This window comes from Balaenoptera physalus (assembly GCF_965194825.1).
Source record: "Balaenoptera physalus genome assembly, chromosome: 12".
In the NCBI taxonomy this organism is placed as follows: Eukaryota; Metazoa; Chordata; class Mammalia; order Artiodactyla; family Balaenopteridae; genus Balaenoptera; species Balaenoptera physalus.
The window spans coordinates 5790580-5807192 of record NC_138897.1 but is presented as its reverse complement, the minus strand read 5'-3'; the positions used below and the strand labels follow the sequence as shown (position 1 = coordinate 5807192).

Here is a 16613-nt window from a genome sequence, read left to right as displayed (position 1 = left end):
TTGTTTGGGAAGTATTGAATATTTTAAATGTAGACGTAATATGCTCTTTAAAAGCTAAAACTCTCTCAGTATTGTGTGTGCCTCTCCAGCCACTGTGACAATTTACCTTGTAAGATGCTTTGGTGGCTTTTGCATATCTAGTTTGAAAGCTATAACAGCTAATTTTCGGATTTTAAAGAGTTCATCACATTTATGGTTGAAAAATTCAGTTCTTTTTCTTTAATGATCGACCTCAAAATTATGCCACAACTGAACAAATGCAATAATACCATTCAAAAATGTCCTATTGCATAACAGTCAGTTAAATTTTAACATCTCTGAAGCCTGGGAAAGAACAGATTTCATTATACTTTTGTTTCTTATTTAGAGTTTAGTTCATTTTCTTTGGAGTAGATCCTTCACTTTCATGAGTCAGAGGACTCTGTTATTCCAATTTCTTTTTCAGCATTGTTAGATGTTAAACTGTGCAGTTGGGTTGAGAAAGCAAGTCTTCAGATTTTCCTAATAAAGGTCTACAATGAGTCTTTAAATATTAAAAAAAATAATAATTTTTTATTTTATGGTGAAATAACACATGTTAATATAATAGCTATAAAAGTATATGAGATAATGTTATATAAGTATATAGTTATTACATATAACTTTTTATTTGGGAAAATTTTGAATAAACAAAAAATAATTTTGCAAAACAAAACAAAAACAAAAGCTAAAAGTCATTTGTTACACTTTTCAAATTAAAAATGACAGTCACTGAAACATGTTACAAAGTAGGTTATTGTATTGTATTGGCTGGAGAAGCACACGTAAGACCTGAGAAACTAATAAAGCAACGCCTTTAGTCAGCTGCCATTGCTGAATGTCTACTGGTTGAAAAGTAGTTAAAAAAAAAAAGACAAACCCAGGACACCGTTGCTTTCCAACCATATAGTAACTTGCTGATAGAAAGTTTTAGCTTTAAACAAGAAAACAGAGTTAATATCTTTCTACAGAACCTTACTTTTGTCTAACAGATAGACAGATGTACAGACATGGCTAAGCTTGCTTATTTTCCTTGAATTTGTTCAGTGTCAGCATGGACCAATCATCATAGATCTTCTTTCACGCGAATGCTTGGCAACAAATGCAAGAAGTACTGAAATATCCAAATGTTGGATGACTTTTAAATCCTATGACATACTGAAACATCTGTGTTGACAATTGCATTGATAGTGCAAAGGCAGTGGTGAATAAAACTGCTGATGCTTTATCCCGAATCAAGACAATGGCACCAAACCTTAGCTATTAGTATTCATTGTATAATTCATCTCCATGCATTCCCGGGGGTAAAAAAACAATTTTACTTTAAAGTCTCCTTGATGAGGCACTCAAAATTGCTAATTTTTAAAAAATGTACCATTTTGAATACATATCTTTTCTGCAGGAAGAACACAGTGAATCTGCTGACTTTTCTGCAGGAAGAATATAGTGAATCTGTTGACTTTAAGGAAAACAAATTGAAAATATTTGCTGCCAAAGATAAAATTCCACCTCCGAGCAAACAAAAATGTATCCATCACTGTGTATCTGACAGTTCCTCATACTTAAATAATTTTCCGTGTGATTGTTGTTTATGTGAACAAGTGTGCTTTTTGACATTGAATAATGAAATATGTTCGTATTTGGAAGAGTACCACAACCATGATCCAATAACTGTCATCTAGTGATGTTTGGTGTTAAATAATTATGTGTGGGTAAAAGAGGCTTTTGAAGAGCAAAATACATTAATAGATGTTAATGTTAACAGAATACAAAAACCCCATTGTTACAGTTTCACATTCCCCATTGCAACTAACCTTTAAGAAACTATCACTTTTTGAGGTTTGCGCTAGTATCCATCTGAAAAGGCTATGAAAACACTCTTCCCTTTTCCATCTACATTTCTCTGTGAGGCTGAATTTTCTTCATATACTTCAACCATAAGAACACACTGCAAAGATGTAATGCAGAGGCACACGTGAGAATCTAGCTGTCCCCTAATAAACTAGACATTAGATTTACAAAAATGTGAAACAATGTAATTCCCCTAATTATTATTTTAATATTTATTAATAGATATGTTCACTTTCATCAGTTTTTAAAATATGCTTTATGTTAACACATAATTGGTTTTCAGGGTAATTTTTCTATGAATTAATAAATAGCTATTTAAAATTTTATCAGTTTAAATGTCCAATATGATAAATATTGAATGATATAGCTAAATAAGCTGAAGCATTTTGAGGTCTTCAGTATTTTTTTAAGAGAAGATAGGGCTTTTGAGACCAAAATATCTCAGAACTTCTGCCTGAACGAACCCTATATTTGAATTATGGGTAAATGCCTTCTCCCAACAAAAATCTAACTTACAATTTATCAACTCAAGACTGTGCAATTCATTTATTTTATATTCCAAGGAAATTTCCACAATGCTAGCCACATGGTAGTTGGACCTTCAGTAAATTATTGTTTATCTGATTAGATTATGACTAAATCAAAATCAGAGGCATCTTCATTTTACAAATGAACAAAACGGGGGTTCAATAACTTTAGAAAAATAAACTTGTTCTGATCCAAAACCTAAACCTAAAACTTTGAACAAATCACTAAGTGGTTCTGAAACATATTTTTCTTAGCTAATATCAAGATGCTGGTTTAGGCTTTTATAGCACAAGTATGCCGTTATATCACAGAGCACAGTAGCGTTGCTAGAACAATTATTGGAAAATGTAATTGCCTGACGTGGCCATGTAACTATACCTGCAAAACCCTCTGATTATAGAAATCAACTTTGATACTTTAATATGTTTGCAATGCACAGCTCAACCACCTGAGGGGCTAGTCTTAGAGAAAGATAATCAATATTTTCATCAAATTTCCACCATCTCACACATCCTGAATTTTGTCATGAGCTCGTCATGTCTCCACTTCTCATCTCTGCTTACTTTTGAAAGCCTGTAATGTCTGTACGTGTATCTTTATTAAATCAGCTTTTGCATCAAAACTAACTGCCCACTTCAATGGGTACTTTCCTGTCCTATTTTACCTGCCTTCAGCCCATCACTATCGACACCTTGCTTCCTAGTCAAGATTTAAAAGCACTGTTTGTGGTTTTGGAAATCAGTTAACTGAATTTAAGATGCTGTTTGAAAAATCGATTGCAAAAAAACAAAAGCAAAAACTTGACAGCGCAGTACTAAGATAGCTTGCATCATCATAGTATTTTACTAATCCAATTTATTTCACTCTTCTCTAGAAGAAACATCTTTCTAGTACAAAATTCATAGCACAATTATTTTAAGCCTCTTTTAAAGCATTACTGTTATCTATGACAATTACAGCTTCATACTGAGTTTGCCTCCCTAAGGGTCTTAATGTTGGCATAGAGTTTACATACCATGACTTCTTTTTTCTAGTTTAACATAAAATTTATTCATATATGAGTTTTAGAAATCAAAACTTATGAGAATTTTAGGAGGGAAGCTTGCAAGCCCCATAAAATATTATTGACATTTGCATGACCTGTAGAGATGTATTGCTTCCTTATTTTACTGACTTAGCAGTAATATATTATGTTTCTCAAGATACTTGTATTCATAATTCTAAATATATTGAGAAAATGTATTCTTTCTTATAAAATGAATGCACAGATGCCGGTGCTGGGTTTTGCTTGTGTTCATATTAAATAGGCTTTTACAAAGTTTGTTCTTGATAGTCACAAGGCAATAGTATTATTCTATGCAGAAAATATGTATTTACTATACAGAATAGAGACAAACCTTGAGGGAAGGAGGGAAGAAGAAATCATCAGAAGACCAAAAGAGTAATAAAGACAATTTTTAAAAAACTAGATCATCCAACACTGGTGTTTGATGTTTGTATATTTGAATTAGCTATCATAGAACATATTAAATTTTCTGTTCAAAGGAAACCAGGGAAGTTCTTGATTGATTATTAGCAAACCGCTCCCCTGCCACCAAATTCTCTCAGAATGCCCTTATTCATTCATCCAGTAAGTGATACTGAGCAGGGTCTCCTGGGCACAAAAGCCTTTCTGTGTCCCCCATTCCTTGATTACAGGAAATGGGCTTCATTCAGCCTCCCTGACCTTCCCTGAGTTCCAAGGAGCAGGTCCAAACACTTGTTAATTAAGGAAGGGAGGGGATGCAGAGACCAGGGAGGAACAGTCAAAGAAAAAACAGTGCAGCCTTGGGGCAGGGTCCTGGTTCCCCCTAAAAAGGGATACACAGAACAATATCTCTGAGCTGTTTTGCAGAAACAGAAACCCCTGCCAGGTGGGAGGAGTTAGCGGTATGCTGCCCACAAGCCCATAGACCCCAGACAGTTGGAAGCACAAGGCTGGTGATGCCGACTCCCCATTACCTCACCATTGACCAATCAGAACAATGTCCACGAGCTGACCACGCCCTCTTTGAACCATTCCTCTAAAGCTTCTCACTACCCCCTCCAGGTCGGGACACAGTTTGGAGGGCATGAGCCTGCTGTGGCCCCCTTTGCCTGGCAAAGCAATAAAGCTATTCTTTTCTATTTCACCCAAAACTCTGTCTCCAAGATTTAATTCGGTGTCACGGGACAGAGGCCAGATTCAGCTTCATAAGGACTTCCTAAATCACGTGAAACCACAAATAAATGAGTCCATCTTCTGAACCATCTTCTTCACTAGAACTGATTTAATGGACATTTCTTGCTGGCACAACTGTGGTGCCAGCACTGTTAGTGACTAAAACACCTCCAATGGCCTCCCTCTCTCTATCCATTACTTCCCATTGACTCCCTTCTCAATACCTATTCACGTTTTTTTGACATGCACAGCAAGTATTGTCTGGTAATCAGGAGGAAGGGTGGAACATTGACCATAGAAGGGTTTAGGGTAAATAGTTCGGCAGGTAGTATGAAACTGGATCTGAGGTTTTATGCCTAGAAGAGTCAGAACAGGAAATTACTTCATGAGAGCAATTTGAGAGTCTGGGAATAACTAACTGTTTTGGAACCTGAGCCAGCACGTGTAGCACATGGCTGCAGAGGAACAGAATTCTCCTGGCTCTGATATGCCAAGAATTGAAAGCAGGGGTGGCACCACAAGTTGTGTGTGTGCGTGGTGAGGAATGGCATTATCCTACATCAGTATCTTTCATCCCACTTAAGTCACTGTATGCTAAATAATTACATCACTGAAAATGAAAAAATTAAAATATTTTGTTAAAATATTACATTTTCTCAGTCTTATTTAAAAATATAAATGCAAATATCCTGAAAAAGCCTTATCAGTTACAGCTAAGTAAATATACTACGGACACATAAAGTGGTACAAGCCAAGCAAATTTAGCTTCAAGGCAAGATTTTTTTTGTGCTTCCAGTCAATTTGATGAGCTTTAGCCCCTTCTAAATAGAGCTGGAACAGCCTCTAACTGGAAACTTTGGGAGCGTCCTCTGTTGGTGCCCCTGGCAAGGACACTAGAGTTTTCATGCCAGGCACTAGCAGTGCCCATGGGCAAGTAGAGCCATAACGGGACTCGAATAAAAGAGCAAATGCAAAAAGCCAAGAGCTGGCAGTGGCAATCGATTGGTGTGGGAGCACGCAGGGGACTCCTCCTGATAAATCCCGGAGAAGCCCACGGGATGACTTGAACAGGCTGAATTTCTGCCAGTCTGGACAAGGCCCTGAAGTTACCTTGTTCTGTCTTTAAATGTAAGTGTGTTCTTATTTTTAAGTCACAACTCTCATCTCCTTTCACCAAGGTCAGTATCTTTGAGTTCTAGCTATCCTTCTACTCTTCAAATCCCAAAACCCGGCCACACACTTTTATATAAAAGCCATGGGCAATGCGTGGTGATGTGGAAAGATTGAGATTAGAAGGGCACAAAACGATATGCCAGTCAAATAATAAAAAAGTGAAAAACTATAATGATATTCTATTAAACAAAATGGACTTAAAAGAAAAACCGAAATATAAAATCAAAAGGTAGGGTAAATATTAATTTCATCAAGAAGAATTCACCAGAAAGTTTGATGATGTTGAACTTGTATTATGTAACAGCAATAAGCCTTCTTTCTAAGAGATTAGGATAAAAATATCAACTTGGCTTGGTACAAAGCAGAGGACTCACAAATATCAACTAGATAATGGATAGGGATACAGATTTCCTAAAGTATACAGTGATGTGTAAATATAAGTTATCTCATCCATGTACAGTTCAGAATTTTAGCTCCTGGGTGAAAAATGGATGAAAAATACCTGAAATATTATTTTTATATACCTAAAATATGATTGTCGTTCTAAAACCATTATTTACAAATTAAATACCATTGCTGTAGCTTCACTGTATATTCTTCACACTGCAATTATTTCTATTAGAAAGTATTTAACTGTGGGAAGTTCATCTCACTAACTCAAATGCCTGAGATCAGCTGGAGAATTTCTGCAGAAAAGTCAGTAATTCTTACTGAATTTTTATAAACATCCAAATAATGCTGGATACCTGGTAAATGTCCAGATATCCATTTTTCCCTTAATATATAACAACATAGACTAGGTACAAAAGCCCTTGTATGTCAATTTAGCTCAAAAATTATATCCAAATTTTAGATACCAGTAAAATGGAGCTCATGTAAATATGTATGAAGCCATGTAAGAAAGCAGTGTGTCTAATATCGCAATTGGCAATTTCAGAGGTCTACTCCTAGGTATATGCAACTATCTGAAAACTGAAAAGATCATCATTTTTTTGCATTCTCCACCAGCAAGTAACATGGTCCATTTTAAGTCTAGGGGAATTAAACAGTTACAAAAAATTCATAATCTTTCCATCTCCATTTCTCACATCTCTTTTCATCCCCCTGGTACACATGTCCCCAATATCACAGTGATTCTGCAGGTTTGAATGAGTGTCTGAAACCAGTGTTTTTAATGAGTATTTCACTTGAGAATACAGGTGATCAGAGCTGGGTACCTAGTTTTGAACCACTCGTTAAGAAAGTTAGACTAGAGCTCCCTAAACCCCTCCATCTCTGAGAAAGAGTTATTTCTCAAAAGTGTAACCTCCATCTTGGGGAGAATTATAGATGCTAGAGCCTCAGGCAGAGCTGGACTCTCAGGGACCATTCGGCCCCCAAATCTATCACTTCCTAAAGATTGTAAGAATCAAGTTCATTTTCAGCCTATATCAAGCACAATTTGAAGTGTTCATTGAAATATGTCTTAGAATTTTTAATAATGCTATACTGATAATTCTTTCCACTGGTATTTTAAAAATTTTTGTGTAATTGTGAAAATAGTGCTGCATTATAAAAACTGAAATAGTTTGTTTGCCCTTAGACTACAGTTTAAGATCCAGCTCTCTATTGAGACAGTTGTTAAATCTGCATTCTCTTTGCTCATTTTTCTTTCAAATATAAGAGCACCTAAAGTTATTTCATTAGGTGTGAAAATAATCCATGGTTTTCCCAAAGTAATGGTCTATAGCAATATAAATCAATATCATAAGTTTTAGGTTGGAAGGAGAGAAGTAGGTCTCTCCTGTTTAGTCAGAGAGTACGATTGATGAGATCCCATTAGCTTTATTCCCTTAGACTCTTCATTTTATCAATCATTAGCCTTCTCATGATTCCCTGAGATGAAAACTTCAAAAACAAAATTAACTTGACTCTTTCACACTGTTCTTTCATCAGCAAGATACCAGAGCTTTCAATTATTTTTGTAAAATCTCTCACTAGCAACCTCCTTTTCTAGTCTGCTATGGTCTCGGTCCCAACCCTTATCACCTTAGCCCTAAGGCTTAGGGCATCAGAATCTCAACCAGTCTCTGCCTTAGTCTCTCCTTTATCCAGTGCTTTGCATATAATTTTTGAGCTGAACTGATGTAAAATGCAGAAGTAAGTCCTCCCATATGTGGTCAAATGATTTTTGACAAGAGTGCCAAGACATTCGAAGGCGAAAGGACCATCTTTTCAACAAACAGTGCTGGGAAAACTGTATATGCACATGCAAAATAGTACAGTCTGACCTTTAACCTAACAACATATACAAAAATCAACTCAAAATGGATCAAAGACCTAATGTAAGACCTGAAATTAGCAGTGTATAGTACTCTTCAGTACAAACTGCCCACAATGAGTTAACCTGAAGAAAATCACTCCTGCTATAATTAATTCCCATTATTGTTATAAACATTATGGCCCAGGAGAACTTGAATTTAGAGGCAGGCCAGCAGGTGAGGAGAATAAAATGAGAGTGGGCTAAGAATCCACTTAACACGTGGCCATCACCAGGGGGTCCTACACCACGGGGTATGAATTAAATGTAGGTTTGTCACTCTGAGAAGCCCCACATCTCCCACAGAGCCCTAGAATTCCCATTCTACAATACCAGGAATCAAAAGGAATGCCACCAATCGAGACTTATCAAGACTTCCTCCTCTGGGGGACCCATGCATAGCTAAGTCACTGCTGGCCACTTGGTTACCACAGCACAGGGACAAATGAAAGGGACTAGGAAAAAATTCAAGGAAAGTACAAAAAAGAAAAACAAATGAGCACGGGAAGATTTCTTTATGAAGATATACCAAAAAAAGTTTCGAGAAAAGTTTGAGAAAAATGATGAAGATGAAGGGATGTCTTGCCAAAGTCAGTGGCAAAAGGAACAGCATACAGATAATAAATATATTCTTGTTTAACAATTATCAGGATATAAGAACTAGAGCATGTCCCTGGAAAATAAGAGGCAGGAATATAGCTGGAGAATTTACCAATGTTCAATAACAAGAAATTCAGGAAGTGTGTAGATAAAACCATGAAAATATATTGTAAAGAAATTATTAACAAGATTGAAAATACCTGCAGGGACTAGTTATCAAAAAGAGCCCAACATTTTTGAAAAACAACCAAATCCATTTAGAAAAGAAAATCACAATAACTGAAATTAAAAACCCCATAAACAGACTTACTATGAACTATCCAATGGAGAAACGCACAGAGAAACCCACACGGCCAGTGAAGAGTGAGCCTTGTTAAGAGCTGTGCGGATGAGCTAGTGCATCCTCAACCAGCTGAGCCTTGAGATAACTGCAGTTATCTTGCACACAGACCTTTCGATTTTTTTTGTCTTAAATAATATTAGTCTTTGGTTGCCATAGAGTGGAAAACGTGTAGAAGCTTCTCGTGTAGTTCTTCCTCAAAATAAGAATATATGGTTTTGCTTTCAGAACAAAATATTCCCTTTACCATTTTAAGACTATTCTTTAGAAAAGAAGACTTTAAGTAGCCTAGTATTCTCAGATTTTAAAATTAAACACGAGGCGTTAAAATAAATAAATAAATAACTACACACACACACACACACACACACACACACACACACAGACACACACACACGCACGAGGCATTTTTTTATCCTAGAGGATCCATTGCTTATTGAGATATGATTGACTTGATAAAAATATATATTACAATGTTACTATCTATATTACAATATTTCTTTGGGATAATTTTATACCATAAAATATTATGCTAATTATAACTTTATAAAAAGAGTTTCTCATGTATCTATTAGTCAAATAAAACCAACAAGTAATACATTCTCTTGAAACTCCCTTGATAGTCATTGCAATTTAATTATGTGTATAACTTTCCAATATTAACAGCACAGGAAAATTAAAATAAGCTAAAAATATAAAAATGGAAGGGCAGTTATGTATGTATACATAGTCTATTCCTAAAACACACACACATACACCTCTGTAATGAGTTCTATTTTTCCACTGATTTGGATGGAATTTTTTTTGCATAAATTTCATCGAGTTCTCTTTTCTTTTCTTATCTGCCATTGACTTGTAAAGCCACGCAAATCTAAATCATGGCTCCCTTTGCTCCCTTCTTCCTTCTCATCTTCTTTCTCCCTTTATTTTTGTCTCTCGACTTTCTTTTCAAATTATGTTGAGAATTGTTCTGGAGTGCTTGGATGTAAGACCACAGCAATCATGTGGTAATCATGTCCAATGCAACAGGGGTAAGAGATGTCTGCCATATAAAATTGTGACATGGGAAGATTGTGACACATTTCATTCCAATGGTGTATACGCATTTCTAACAAACCTTAGTTTATTCATATATTTGATACTGTTTGCTTTACAGAAAATGATGAGCTTCTAAAACATTGTATAATTGCTGAAATTTTGAGAATTGATTAACACTTCACGATTAAGTAGTGCTATGATTACAAAAATATTTGACCTCAATATAGGGTTTATTTCAAAATGAGATATTTTCATAACATTTCTAAGTTTTGTTCTAGCAATAAAGCGTTGAATCAATCTTAAGACTACCAACACTAAAGTATATAAATCTGGATTTAAGAAACTAACTTGAAATATTAAAAACATTAAAACTTTTGATATAATTATAATTTCACTTCTTAATTTGCATGTTTAAAATTTCTATCCTCATACATTGAAATTTCTGATAGTTGTCAACTATCATGAAACTTTCTTCATAGTGAAACAAACAACAGTAATAAAATAATATTAAGCATAAAAAGCTATGTTAAATGTAGGGAAATTTCTAAAATATACTAAAAGTAAAAACGGTTATTTTTTAATTGAAGTACAGCTGACTTACAATATTATATTAATTTCAGTTGTACAACATAATGATTCAATATTTTTATAGATTATACCCCATAATGGCTGTATTTCCCTATTCTGTACAAGATATCCTTGTTGCTAATTTATTTTATACATAGTAGATTGCATCTCTTAATCCTATACCCCTATCTTGCCCCTCCCCCCTACTTTTTCTTTAAATACATAAAATTAATCTTGAATTATACTTGATATAAAAAAGACTGTAAGTTCAAGATATTGAATTTATATATCAGGGGTACTAATGCTCTCAGCACATTCTATTTAATGAAACCATTCCCAGTCTCTATTTCAAAATTTATTTTGTTGATGTGAAATGCATGCAATAAAAACTCAAACATATAGATAGCACTATTCTGGCACCAGAAAAATTAAGAGGGTTCTGTTTCTGCTTTTGTAGTAGAAGGAAGTAAAGAATATGTTTCACATTCAAGCTACATAAGTGAGAAAATTCAAATTTATAAGCTACTCTAAAAAATTCAGAAAGGCCTTTTGACACATGGAGAGTCCACTGATGTTCATTTAATTTATACAGAGACGATGAGAGAAGGATAAATGATTTTTACTTTTCATGTTTCAGGAAAGATCAACAATAAACGTGTGAGGATTAAATTTTATAAGCTCCTGTTTCTAAAATTTCAACCCGTTACAATGTACCTCCAGGTAGAGCAATTAAACAAAGAGATTAACATGTTGGAAACCACCCAGATTGGAAAGCAAAATCAATTACAGAATATGCAGGCTGCATTATCCTTTGCCATCTTTACCTAAGTAGGCAACAGAACTCTGTCCGTCTTCATCCCAGCCCACTTGCTCTTACTAGTCGTGCCATTTGTTCAGTAGACATCTGTCCTCCTTTGGAAACACATAGGATGTTGCAACGATTACTTGTCAACTTGACTGGGCCATGGGGTGCCCGGACATGGGGCCAAACGTTATTCTGGGTGTGTCTGTGAGGATGTTTCTGGATGAGGTTAATCTCTGAATTGGTAAAGAGAGTAAAGAAGATTGCCCTCCCTAATGTGGATGGACTTTATCCATGGAAAAGCTGAAGACCAGAACAGGACAAAAATGGAACTAGAGTGAGAGGAAAGACCTCCTGCCTGCCTGCTTGAACTAAGACATTAGGCTTTTCCTGCCTTTGGACTCAAACTGAAAAACTGGCTCTTGGTTCTGGGAGCCTGTCCACTTACACTGTAACTACACCATTGGCTGTCCTGGTTCTCAGACTTTTGGATACAAACTGGAAATAAACCATCAGCTTTCCTGGGTCTCCAGCTGTAGATCTTTGGATTTCTAAGCCTCCATAATCGTATGAGCCAACTCCTTAGAATAAATCTCATATATACGCCTGTATCTTTGATTCCATTTTTCTGAAGAACCCTGACCAATACAGATGACACACAGGTCCCCATAATCTGCCCTGCATCTCTCTCCTGCCTGTCTCTTGCCTAGGAAACAGCCTTAAATCTAGCTGACACATTACATATCGTCTATTCCTTAGCACCTATATTTTGTCTCCTGGAGCTGAGCTTTCTTTGCCCTTTCTGTCTTCCTCTTTATATAAATAAATAAAAGTACAGGAATCATCTGAGAAGAATCATGCAATGTTTAGTGAGCCCTCAAAATATGCCAGGCCCTGTGCATTGATGATCTCATTAATCTTCAAAGTAATACTTATCTCACAGCGTGCTTGTCATCCCAATTTTTAAAGTTGAAGAAAGTAAGACTTCAGGTGACTGAGAAAATCGGTGAAGGTTATGCCTCAAAAAAGTGGCAAAACTGGAATTTGAATGCAGGTAATCTTACCCTAGAGTCCACATTCTTCCCTGCTACGGGGTTAAAGTGCCCTTCTAAGATTTAATATAACTGAACTGCAAGGAGAATGGTGTAGGGCTGTAATGGGACACGGGGTTCATGCTCAACCTAGGTTACTTACTGGACCTTCACCTGCTGGCTTCCTGTTAGTTTTCTAAATTGTCCCAATGTCCTATAAATTGAAGAGCAGAGAAGCTGATTAATTTACTCCCCTGCTGGGGTCTGATGTGTGAGGGACATTCCCTAGACACCTGGGTGACCACAGATCCCTAATACCAGATCCAGCAGGGGAAGATTCTATGAGGAGAGCAGCAGAGGTTTTGTACCATCTCTGACTTCTCACAGCTACAGGGGAATGCGTGTGTAGCTCACAGATACAGAGGGGATGTCAGAAGTGCGGTGGGAGCTTGACTGGGGCTCAAGTCTCACGAGGCCAGAGGGGGCGGGGAGAGATGGGCACCAGAGGGCTAGCTGATCATGAGGCAGGCAGGTGGACCGGGTAAGAGAGTCAGCCCACGTGGGCTCGTGATGCCAGGCAGCTGCAGACTGACCAGTGGGCCACGTAGGAGAGTGAAAACTGGCACAACCCAAGCCACAGATCAGACTGCAAGGATGGCAGCTACAGTGCCCTGACACCAGCAGCAAAACACCAACAGTGTCAGGAACACGGCTCCTCTCGTGTCTCCTTGCAGGACTTGGGAAGTGGAGCAGAGAGCAAGAGCCACTTGCAGAGGAGGCATCAAAAGAATTGAGGTGAATCTTGACTACGACTTTAAAAAAAAAAGAGAAAATTTATTGGATAAGATTAAGTTGTTTACTGCCAAGCAAAACTATGAGCTCAGAGTCAAGAACAGAATTTTAGTTATGAAATAGAGTGACACTTTTCTATCCCCGAGTTTTGTGCATCTTTTAACTGTAAAATAATAATTGTGCTACTATTATCAAAACAACGTGGGTTGTCATAGGAATAAAAGCTGAAGACAACTCTTGGCAGACACTGTTCTCTGAGCTTTTTAAAAAAGAAATTATTAAAACTGCATATACAGTCAAACTTCTGGAAAAACAAGAAAAACAAGAGCAGCAGTAGCAATAAATTCTTCAACCGCCCTCCCTCCCGCTCCCCCCCCCCAAAAAAAGATATTCAAAGAAATCTTATTGTCCACAATAAGATTTATTGGAATACATTCACGCCCACTCTTTTAAGCACTGTCTGGGACTGCATCCCCCCCCACAATGGCAGAGCTGAGTAAATGCCACAGAAGCTGTGTAGCCCCCAAATATTTACTTTCTAGCCCTTTACTAAAGGGCATCTTGGCAATGGAAGGACTCTGATGGAAAAGAAAAACAGTGGGTGGTTGTGTGGAGGAATGACTTTGACTATATTTTTAAGAGATCACTTTGGCTGCCATGTGGAGAATATTCTGTTGGGAATAGGGCTTGACTTTATTATACAATCTTATGTCTGTATTACAGCATTTTATTCTCTGGCAATAATGTATACCCATCCAAAACTCCTAATGGAGTAGATACGTATTTTGAGAATAGGTAGAGTTTTTTTGGTTTGTTTTAATCTCAGTAAACATAGTTCTCAAAATTCCTAACATTTAGTGGGTACTCATGAAATAACTGTTAAAGAAGTAATGCACTCAAATCACGTGCTGGGTCTTGTCTGAAGGTAACTTTATTTCTAATTGTATTTCCATGGTGTTCTACTCTTAGTATGTTTCTCTTCTCATAAAATTTTTGTGAGTCTCAGTCTTAGAATTATGATCTCAAATTGAACTTAACAATTATCTGGCTCTGTATACTTGGTACAGATGAATTAGGTGTCCCCTTTGAACAATGGGACATGTTGTCATGAAGACATCATTGCACGAGAATAGTTCCCAAATATTCATTTCATTTCTTGAGACTAGAGAAGTAACTTCAAGTACCATAAGACAGATTTGGGTTAAATATAAAATTACATCTTGCTTTTAGAATAATAGAACAAGAAAAGTTATCACATATTCTTGTGGAAGTTCCAATAAATTAAGAAATCTCCAGCCATGAACTCTTAAGCTAATCATGGTAGATGTGGAAAGAGATCAGAAATCAGTGGCTTTCTTTTCATTAATGCCTCTCTATCTATCTTTTTATATTCCTTAATTTTCTATCTTCCTGTATGTGTGTATGTATATTTTAATTAATTTCAGGTATGTTTTTTATAAGTATTATATAGCTGACATTTTCTAATCTAATCCACTTCTCAGTTTTTTTTAAATTGGTGAATTTACTCTGTTTATATTTATATCGATTAGTAACATATGTGGGTTTATTTTTGCCACCAAATTTTGTGTTTTCTTAAACCTCCTTTTTCTTCACATTCCCTTTTTCCAATCTTCCTGCCTTCCATTTGCTTTCTGTATTCCCTTCTAATTCTTTTCTGGCTTGGAAACCATAGACGGTATTTCTATACCCCTAGTGGCTGTTCTCAAATTTGTAAGTTACCTGCTTAATGGTAAACTTCCAATATTCGTAAAGGCTCAGAAGTGGGTTTGCAGAATTTTATATTTAGTCCATTTTTTCTTGATGTTCAATATATTCATAGTAAAATAACTGTTTGAAAGTGACTCTGAGGACTTCTGTTTCTTGTCATATTAATTGAGTAGAAGTTCTGAGAAGCACCACACTCATACACCCACACTCTTCCCCAAGGATAGTCCCATGACAATCACACTCATGGAGGTCTCACTGGTCCACTAGCCACAGGATGGCTCTCAGGCTCAAACAATCCTACAAGCCTGAGCTGAGCCCTTGCTGCACCGATGGAGCCTGGGCTGAAGTGACCTGCAGTAGCTGAGAGACAAACACCTGGAATCCAGGGCAAGTAGACAGGCCCATAGGAGAAGGGAATTTGGGGAATAGAAGTTCAAACAGAAATTGGTCTGAATGTTTGGGCGTGCTGAAAAGGAGGGTTTTGCTGATGCGTGATTCCTATATAGACACTTCTATGGGAGGTTTGAACTTTGGAAAGCAACACTTTCGAGGGTGCTGAAGTGGTACTGGTCAGGTGTTACCATTTGCTACTGGCTGAAAAAAATCAGAAGTAGAACAAGCCATCTTAAGAGGAAAGTTTCCGTAAATTAGTCCACACATGGCAATAGATTAAAGGAGAATATAAGAAGCTCACAAAAGGAGAAGGGTCATCATTCTACATGGCAGCCAGCAGAAACAACATACAATAGATCTTAGAGTTTGGAATCATCAAATACAGAATATACTTTCTGTAGATATATATGTGATGATTTGAAAAGAGACATTTGCAAAAAGAAGTATACAATAAGACATTATTGAAAAAGAAAACAAAGAGATTGAAAATGGAATTTCCATATATAAATTTGTTAAAGAACACAACTGAAAATTGTCAATATCTTAAAAAATAACAGCTAAACATTTTTCAGAGCTGATGAAAATAAGAAGCCGCTGATCTAGAAGGTATAATATCTTCCAGGAAAATAAATAAATAAAAGGAAATCCATGTAGACACGTGGCGGTAGAATCACTAAACGGAAGATGAAGATAAAACCTTGAAGGAGCAGAAAGAAAGGCCATGTCAATTAAAGGCAATGACAGTTAGAGTGATGGCAGACATTTCAATAGCAAAAACACAAGCCAAGAGACCGTCAAATAATATCTAGTAAGAGCTGGCAGAAAATACCTGTCAACTTAGAATTGTCAGTCAGCCAAAGGATCTTTCAAGGATGAAGGGGAAATAAAGACATTTAGACAGTAAGTAAACATGGGAAGATTTTTACCTCCAAGAGACTGGTTCTAAAGGAAATTTTGAGGTTGTAATTCCCAAAGAAAAATGATCCGAGAACAGGAAAGGTCAGAAAACAAAGGAAATGGTAACAAGGAACACTCCACATTTTCTGGTCACAATACAACTTAAATTAGAAGTTAATAACAAAAATAAATTAACTTCATTTAGAAACTGAAAACCACAATCACTGCAAAAAAAAAATGGACCAAGGAAGAAATTTTAAAAGACTTAGATCTGAATGGCAGTGAAAGAGATTAGATAAGACCTATATAGGAGGAAAGTTATACCATGCACCATGGTCATGAAATACAAGACTCAA

At 36.4% G+C, this 16613-nt stretch overlaps 1 protein-coding gene across 3 annotated transcripts in view; it reads right to left on the bottom strand.

Annotated features, from left to right (window-relative positions):
• Positions 1 to 16613, bottom strand: part of NETO1 (neuropilin and tolloid like 1) — an 89903-nt gene that overhangs the window by 42421 nt on the left and 30869 nt on the right. The gene's annotated exons all lie outside the window — the stretch shown is intronic.